Below are 9,618 nucleotides of genomic sequence, written 5' to 3'. Positions count from 1 at the left end.
AAGGTGGGCAGGAGGCCCTTGTCCTGCCTATACCCAGGAGCCCTGCACTCGTGCAGTGGGCAGTGAGGGGTGAATGGAGGAGGTGGGATGGGGAGTTGCCATTCACAAGGTACAGGAGTCCCCAGCCTCCCTGGGGAGGAGGTCTCAGCAGTGTGGGAAGGCTGGGAGACAGAGAGCTTGGTCTCCTGGGGGCTGTTCAAGAGAAGACACCTGGTGGGAGCCACCAAGAGAGTGAATCTGCCTGGAAGGAAGGAGGGGAACCAGAAAGGAAGCACAAAATGTGAGCGCCCATCCTGCTGCCAGTCTCTAATGCTGCTGGAAGGCATGGCAGGGTGCCTGCACAGTGTTTTACAGCTCCACACCCTTGGGATTTGATCTCTTACTCACCAGCCACCCTCCTCTAGTTTCCACCTCTGCTTCCCTTCTTCCCTAGACCAGCAGCCAGGAGATTGAGCTCAGCCGGGTCCCAGGAGCCCTCCACATCTTCCGAATCCTTGCTCTTGCAGGAGTTTTCTGCACTCCCTCACCCACCCAACAGCCGTGTTGCCTGGCATCCTGGCCCTTCTTGGGGACACCTGCTTTCCAAACAGCAAAACAAGGAGCATCATACTAGAGCAGGTTGGCTGTTTACATTATCTTGGGAAAGCAGACTTTGCCTTTGTCCTAAAACCCAAACAATCGTCTGTCAAGGGGTGAGCAGGCTCCCCCTGGTCGCTCTGAGAGCTAGAGGAAAGAGCACTGCCAGGCAAGGGAGGGGAGGGACGGAGGTGAGACCTGATGATAAGGTTGGGAGATGCCAGTTTACATTTCCTCACTGGTGTTTCAGCAGCAGTGCATGGCACCGAGCTCTCTGGCCTGGAATTGGTGGGGAGCAGCTGCCCCTGCCAGAGAAGACCAGAGTCCCTTCAAAGGACCAGAGGGCACGACTCCTCATCACTCTCCCCAGGCTGATGGAGGGAAAGAAGACTGCGAAGGAAGCTTCTGAGGCCGGGTTCAAGGCAGACTTGCCCTGCTCTACCCTGGCTGGTGGAAACCCCAGGCTTTCAGCACTGGGCTGTTGGGCCCTCTGCCTGTCCCCTGAGTCTTTTCTTTGCCTTCTGTCCTCGTATAAAAAGTGACTACAGTGTTCCGAGAGAAAACGTTGAGAGGGATCTTCTGTTTAGGAAGAAAAGCTAAGTAATGTCATTAAAAGTAATAGCCTAAACCACAATAACTTTTGCACCAACCTAATATCACAATTAACTATCCTTGCATGGTGCATTGTAACAAGCAAATACTGCCTGTGTGCTGGTTAAGGACATGGATTTGTCCAATACACCCGGGTTGAATCCCAGCCCCACCACTTATTGGCCTCTTGGCCTTGGAAAGGTTACCTACCCTTTTGTGTCCTCCATTTCCTCATCTACAAAGTGGGGATAATAGTAGAGTTGACCCTTTAACAACTGAATGGTTAGGGGTATAACCCCTCTTGCAGTTGAAAATTCAAGTATAACTTTTGACTACCTAAAAACTTGACTACTACTAGCCTACTGCTCATCAGAGGCCTTATTGATAACATAAACAGTCAACACATATTTTGTATGTTTTATATATATTATGGCTGTATTCTTACAATAAAGTAAGCTAGAGAAAAGAAAATGTTGTTAAGAAAATCATAAGGAAGATAAAATATGTTTACAGTACTGTACTGTATTTATCAATACCATAAGCTTATAGCATGTGTTTGCAAGGTCAATTATCTGTAATGTCAGAAATGACAGGTGACTGCAGCTGCAGACCTCAATCTACGGTACGTATCAAGCAATTCAGCATTTTTTGTAATGTCTTGGCTCTCCTCTTCTTCTTGGGAGCACTTCCAGCATCCCTAGTGCCACTCTGCATGGTGCTATTCAAGGTTTACTGTAAAGCACTAAACATAATGAAAAATACGGGAGAACCTCCAGAGATCACTTTTTACTGCTATAAGCAATTTACTGGAGGAGCTAATTGCTCTTGTGGAGATGACTGGCATCACACAGTGTTTTAATAGCAACACTTGAGATCACTGAATTAGCAACAGGAGGTGGCTACAAAATGATTACAGTAGCACATATGTATCATAGTTAATTTTATGCAGTTATGATTTAATAATGCACCTTTACAGTTGCTTACATTTCTCTTGACTTTGGCACTATGTAGAGTCCGTGTGTGCACACATTTTGATAAATTTTGACTTTTCATAATAGATTCGTGTCTATTTATGGGAGTAAGTGATAAAATAGACTTTTGCCTAATTTTTCTGATGTTTCTAGGATACAAGTTCATCTTCACATTTTTTCAAATTGTAACAAATCTCCAAAAAATTTTCCAACATATTTACTGGAAAAAAAAATTCACATATAAGTGGACTGGTGCAGTTCAAATCCGTGTTGTTCACAGTTCAACTATAGTACTTCAGAGTTGCTGTGAAATAAGTGATTTATGTGACACAGCACAATTTCTAGCACAAAGCAAATGTTTCTCCTTTCACATTATCTGTAGAAGTTATAGGAAGTGTCTAGAACTTCCAACATTATGTCGATTTTATGTTATTGCCACAGTCTCCTAGCCTTTACCTTGCCACCTGACCATGCACCTCTTACCTTAGTTTACAAGCCCACCCTAACCCTATGCCCTGGAGCTCCTGCCCTGTCTCCAGTCCTGCTCCCATCTAGTGGTCTGCTCCTCCCTGCTCAGTCACTGACCGGCCATTCATTACAAGGCCAGTGGTCATGGATTTAGGATATGAGCCCTCTCTTCATGAATGGGTATTTCTTTTAAAAAGAAGACTCTTTAGTGCTTCAAGACCCACAAGAATGAAGTACAGGACCCCACTTTGGGCCCCAAGGAAGCAGTCCTTCCTGCGTACCCAGGCTGCACCGCTGCTCGTTGGCCCCATCCCACTCCCACCTTTGGGTGCCTTCTCAAGGAAGAGCAGCAGTGCTGATGATCTCTCCTTTCATGTATTACTTCAGGCCCCTGTTGTATGGGTCACTTCACTTTGACACTCTCCCTCTGAAGTAATTAGGGCAAATGTTATGCCATTTCACAGATGACCAAACTGAGCCTGTGAGAGAGTGAAGAGAACTGCCTGAGATCACATTAGTGGTGATAAGGCTTGGCCCAACGCCCTCAGACCCCACATCCTTCTGGGAGCCCCACTTCTGCCTTCTTCACCCTCATTCGCCTAATTCCCTGTTCCCAACACAGAGATTGAGTGAGAGTGCTCTGCCCTCCTACAGGTTCTCCACCCCACTCTGGCATCTGTGCTAACAGCTCAAAGACGTGGTAGAAACCACCGTGGCTGACATCTGCATTTCTAAGATGAAGACACTGAGTTCAGTGCTTGTCAAGTCTTCATGACTAAAGGGTAACCGAGCAGGAGCCCGGCCCTGCAGCTCCTCCACTTCGCCACACCAGCCTGACAGCACTGAATTTCAGAGCCAGAAAAGGCCTCAGGTAGACCAAAGTCAGGGGCTTAATAAATACTGCAGTCAACGCTCAATTACCCATAATAATGGAAAATAGGAAGCAAATAGGAGTTGTATCCTTTACAACTTCTAAATCTGTCATTGCCACACTTCCCCCAGGGCTGTTAAGGCATCAGACCAACTGCTCCTCCTATTCACATCCCTGCAGATGGCCAGGAAAGGAGGTAATAAGGTGAGTACAGGGGCAAGATGGTTCAATCCTTGCTTTATCAGGCCCCTAGTAACCACAACTTGATGACTGTCCCACTATAGGATGGACTACATTTGCCCTGGTCCTGCCAGCTGTGCACCCCTCCATGGTGGCACATGGCAGGTCGGAAGTGCCAATGAGGTGGCATGAGCCTCCTGCCACACCACCTTCCCTCAAAACCTTATGTCTTCATCATGGAAACCTTGTTTATCCATTATCAAGCCAAGAGAGAGGATTACTGAGGAGAACGCAGCCAAAAACAGGGCACTCCCTTTGGAACCAGCAGGATTTCTCCGCTCACAAGCACACCCTAGTAGTTAGCACTGTGTGAATGAAGACACCCAAATGTTCATCTGTGAATGCTAATAATGTATGGTTGCAACTACAGGATCAGCTTGTTCTTCCTTTAGGGACATGGAGGCAGATATCATGTTCTCTACTTGTCTAAAATGCTCTTCCAGCTCCACCAGGTGTAGAACAAAAGGAAATCAACTGTGCTGGCATCAGCAGAAACTTAAGACTGATAACAAGAGGGACTAACCAACTACTCCATTGCATACAGAGCAGTAATGTGGAGGGTAGGAATGTCTGGGTTGTTGGATCTGGAAAACTAAGCTAAGAACCTGCCCTGCCATACACTTTCGCACTCTCCATATAATTGAGGTTAATTAAGGACCTAGAGCTAGGGGAGGGGCAGGATGGCCTCATCTCAGACCTTGTCTCATGCACACCTCTGCATGCAGACAGGTGACTACAATCCAAGATAGAGCTTGCCTCACAGGATCTTCTTCTCAAACAAGAGTTCCCTTGCACTGGAGCTGGTAACATCCCCAGGGATCCCACCTATCTCCCCGCAATTACCATCAACCCATCCTCCAAGACCCAACTCAACTCAGATGTTCTCTCCTCTTGACTGAAGACCCTGGTGTGATGTGGCCCCCTCCTTCCTGTATTCCTCCAGTGCTTACTCTGTCCAGTTCATTGACCGACAAAAACTCACTAATCACTGCAGTAGAGTACACATTTTGCTGCATCCTCAGGATGAAAAGGTAAAGAAGTAGTCCTTGTCCTCAGGAAACTCATTATTCCATAGGCACTCATTTATGTGGAGTAAATATACCTACCATGGTTGATCTCAAGCAATCAACATGGTGTTACTGAACACGGAGTTAGGAAGAAAAGCAGGCAATTGGCTTTCATGAGCTGGTGCGGGCTGGTTCCAGGACACTGCTGGACATCATATGTCAGAAGCAAGGAAACATAAATGGAAAAGTGAGACCGGAGTCAAGGAAGGAGGAACTGTGAACTGGCTTTTAAAGGATGAATTAAAGTCTACACACAGAAAAGGGAGAAAGGAACTCCAGGAAAGTGGAGAGACATTTGCAAAGACCTAACAACATAAACATGTGTGAAAGTTTGGTGTATTTGGAGAACGACAGTACCCTCTCCCCTAAGCCTGACCCAGATGAGAAACTGGTTGACACTCAACCTCCAACAGATGCCCATGACAGGTGTCCTGTGCACATTCTCGGCCAGAACTCTGATGGCCCTGCCACCTGCTTCTAGCCTGCCTCCATCCAGCTCACCCCAATAGGGCCTGGCCTCTGTCCCATGCAATCTCAGGAGAATCTTCTCAATGTCTGTAGGTGTCTGGGCAAGACAGCAATCTTGAGGAGAAATCATACCAAACAAGGTTTTAAACTAAGGTCAGATGCCCTTATGCATGTTTAATCATCCTGTTCTACATTTGGTGACCTTAAGGACAGATCTTAAAGAAAAGGGATGGCACTCAGTCTTCTATCCCAAAGGCCACTCATCCCAGAGATACAGCTGGCAGCACCTGTCTATGGCTGTGGCTGAACTCCAACAGCCCTTTGCTCATCTCCCTAGTAAAAAGTAAGGCACTGTGTAGAAGTCAGGAGTCCCAGGGCATCCCTAGAAAGACCTCAGAGGTGAGGCCATCCTGACTTAGCTTTCCCTGTCCAGTTCTCCTAGAACCTACTGTTGTGACATCCACTTTCACCCCATCAGAAATTCTCCCCTGGTGAAGCATGTAATAGACTATACTCCCATCCTACCCAGGGATCCCACTTAAAAGAATTGCTACCCCCTGAGGTCTTTACTAAGAGATTGGATCCTAAACCTTCCCAGTCCCTATCCCCTCACCTTGCTAGTTACTTGTCTCCCTAGGTAGGGATGGTCACCAAGGGCCTTCCCTGGCCCAGGATTGGTCAGACATAGCTACTCCTAATGGCCCAGTTGAACTCAGCCTGCCAGAGACAGCTCCCTTATAACCCCTTCACCAAAGGAAATATGGTCTAGGTAGGTGAAAAGACACCCAGTAAAGCCAATAAATGCACATTTCAGACCCTCGAATGTGCTTTTCTAGGACAAGATTCCTCACCCGAGGGGCCCAAAATTAAGGACCCCATGTGTTGCTTTGTTTAGGGATTCTTAACATATTTTGTTGGAAATAATCAGAAATAAATAAGGCATGCCCCCACCACCCACTCACCCATTTTGGACAACACAAATCATTGGAACAGACATACTTGCAGCTATCTATATTTGTTATTAATGCCAGGACACAGGCAGGTAAAATGGGGTGGGAACACAAAAGAATATTTTTTCCCCTGCGGGAGAGGGTAGGATTCACAGAAGTTCTGGCATTTAACTGGACGTTGAAGAAAATGTTGATGATCAATATTAAAATGCATGCTAATAACTATACCTACTTTCTGTTTACAGCTGCATTCGTTCATCTTTACATAGGAAGAGGGTCTAGAATGGAAAGGAAAACTTAATAGTTCTTAGTTGAGGTGAATTTTCTGTTCATTTTGATTTTCTTTCATATGGTTACTAGGCCGTTTGTGCAATTTTTCAGTAAAGATAAAAATACATCCCAGTAACTTCATTTGTACTATTTCCCACCCCTCCCCTTTAAACATCCTTATGAGGTGGCTGGAAGATGTAGCTCCTTCAAAGCTGGAAAATTTCTAAAGTTATACAGAACTGCATGGCAACTGGGCATGGTGGTGCATGCCTGTAGTCCCAGCTACTCGGGACGCTGAGGCAGGTGGGCTGCATGTGGAGCCTCAGGCTGGCCTCTCCTTCATGACAGACCCCCACCTGTCAACACCCCTATGGGGTATACACAATAAGAACTTGAGCAGGATTGAACCAAATCCATCATAAACAACCCCTGCTCAAGAACTGAACTCTGACATTTTTTAACTGAACAAACAAAAATGTTCACCAAAACACCTATGAGATCAGCTCAAATCAGAGCCAAGCCTTTATGCTTTTTAAAAGAACTGCTCAAAATATTCTGGGAGTTGAGTCTAGGAATCTTGGGAAAGAAAATAAAAAAGAGAGAAAAAGAAGAATCTGGAGGACTTGTGAGGAGAATGGGGAAAGAAGGCAGCCTTGGGATCTCCAGGTTGGAAGTGGTCCAATTTCCGAACCAGGGCTAGACTCTCTGCTCAAGTGCCCTTACCTTGGGAAAGACCCTTCTACTTGTTTCTCCAATGCAGCTTAACTCATCTCACAAGACAGCTCCTGCACTATCGGGCAACTGGGCCAGGGTGAAAGTTCTTCTTTAGAGTGATTCCTGTAACTTCCAAGCATGAAGAGGCTGACCCTCTTCCCTATAAACTATGGTGTGATTTATGTGGTGTGGTTTATCTTCATTGAAAGTGACCATTGGCCAGGTATAGTAGTTCACACCTGTAATCCTAAAACTTTGAGAGGCAGAGGCTGGTAGATCACTTGAGCTCAGAAGTTCATGACAAGCCTGGACAACATAGAAAACCCCATATCTACAAAAAGAACAAAAATTGGCTAGGTGCGGTGGTGGGTGCCTGTAGTCTCAGCTACTTGGAATACTGAGGTGGGAGGATCACCTGCACCCAGGGAGGTTTAGGCTGCAATGAGCTGAGATCGTGCCACTGCACTCCAGCTCTCAGAAACAACACCCTGTCTCAGAAAGAGAGAAAGAAAGAAAGAAAGAAAGAAAGAAAGAAAGAAAGAAAGAAAGAAAGAAAGAAAGAAAGAAAGAAAGAAAGAAAGAAAGAAAGAAAGAAAGGAGGGAGGGAGGGAGGGAGGGAGGGAGGGAGGGAGGGAGGGAGGGAGGAAGGAAGGAAGGAAGGAAGGAAGGAAGGAAGGAAGGAAGGAAGGAAGGAAGGAAGGAAGGAAGGAAGGAAGGGAGAAGGAGGGAGGGAGGGAGGGAGGGAGGGAAGGAAGAAATCATCACACCCCACCCTCAGCCATCTTCCTTGATCTTCTTTCCAGTCCCTTCTCTGCTCTAGTTTTTGACTCTGTGCTCACATTAACCTTTCAGTGGGTCACTTGAACTTCTAAGATGCTCAAGACTGAGCTCAACACCCAGGGACAAGAGCTTTCTCCCACGATCAAAGATTCTTTGTATCAGGAAGGATTTAGCTGCTTCCTTACATCTTTACAACTTGTGAACAGAATCAAGAGAAGTCTTTTTTTTCTATTACTCCCAGAAAGCTTTCTGAAATATCTGAATGATGTAATCTTCATCCTCACCCTCCCTGGGAGCGACTGTATTGTGGTGACCATCACAGATACCATCATTGTGTGTAGAGGAGCCTTTGTACCAGCAGAGGACACTCCATACTGACTAGAGAGAATACGCAGGGCCTATTGACAGATTGGAAACCGGGCGTGGACACCTGGGAGGGGTGGGGATAAACCCACATGAACTCGGGAAGGTTGCAAGTTGACTAACACTGCACCATTTTTCTGATAATGGATTGGCAGGGAGTGTCAGGTTTCCTCCAGCAGATATGGGAGGGGCAAACACAGTGACACAGAGCATCCCAGGGCATCCTGAGGATCCAACCTTTCAACAAACAAATAAATTTGCTGGCACCACCCAGACGTCTTGTGGGCATCTTTACTCTCCCTTTCACCCAGCACAAGGCTGGGACAATTTTAGAGACCATGTTTTTGGCCTCTAATTGTAGTCAGACTATTATCCATGCGTCCTTCACCAGGAAAGGGGCCTATAGTGCCACTTCCTCCCTGTCACCTACCCAAATCTGGTCCCTATTTCTAGACTCGTCTCAACTTGTAGCTCCTCCACGACTCACATTGACTTCTCCTTCTGGCTGCTGATGGAAATGGGCTGGCCTCTTGGTTTCGAAGACACCATGCTCTCTCACTTCTCTCATCCTCAATGATGACTCCTTTGGACTCAACTGATTGCCCTTTCATTGTCTAATCCTTAGGCATAATGGTCCCTGCGTTCTGTTATTGATGCCCCCCTCTCTTTTTAAGAAAAAAAAAGAGAATAAGTTACTTTAATGGCAAAACTGAAATTAATGGAGAACTAGTTACACAGTTCAGGGGTCCATATAATCTACTCTCAGGTGGAAACATATGCTTTCCACAACCCTTCCCCACAACACACACACACGCACACACACACAAACACATATACAAACAAGTACAGTTGAAAATAGGTGCCTATTCTCCCTGGATGCTCTAAAAATGTCCCCAGCCACAGCAATGTCCTAAAGCAGCAATATTATCTAGAAATCTTTTAGAAATCTGCGGATGCATTTTTTTTTCTTTTTCTTTTTTTTTTTTTTTTTTTTTTTTTTGCTTGTCACTTTGACATGGGGAGATGTGACTGGCATTTAATGATCAGAATCCAGATTATGCTAGGCCTCCTGCCCAGCTTTCGAGTGCCCCATAATGTATAATTGTTGAACCCAGAACCCAACTCTGTATCACATACAGATGCAGAGTTTCAGCACAGTTTTCAGGTACACTGAGTGGTCGAGAAATACAACTGCTGTATAAATAAAGAGATCATATTTCTTTCATCAGAAGCTTACAGGAGTTTTTTGTTTGTTTGTTTGTTTTTATTTTGTTTTTTATCTTTTTTGG

This window comes from Rhinopithecus roxellana, chromosome 10 (genome assembly GCF_007565055.1).
Source record: "Rhinopithecus roxellana isolate Shanxi Qingling chromosome 10, ASM756505v1, whole genome shotgun sequence".
Classification (NCBI taxonomy): Eukaryota; Metazoa; Chordata; class Mammalia; order Primates; family Cercopithecidae; genus Rhinopithecus; species Rhinopithecus roxellana.
This window is presented reverse-complemented; position numbering follows the sequence as displayed.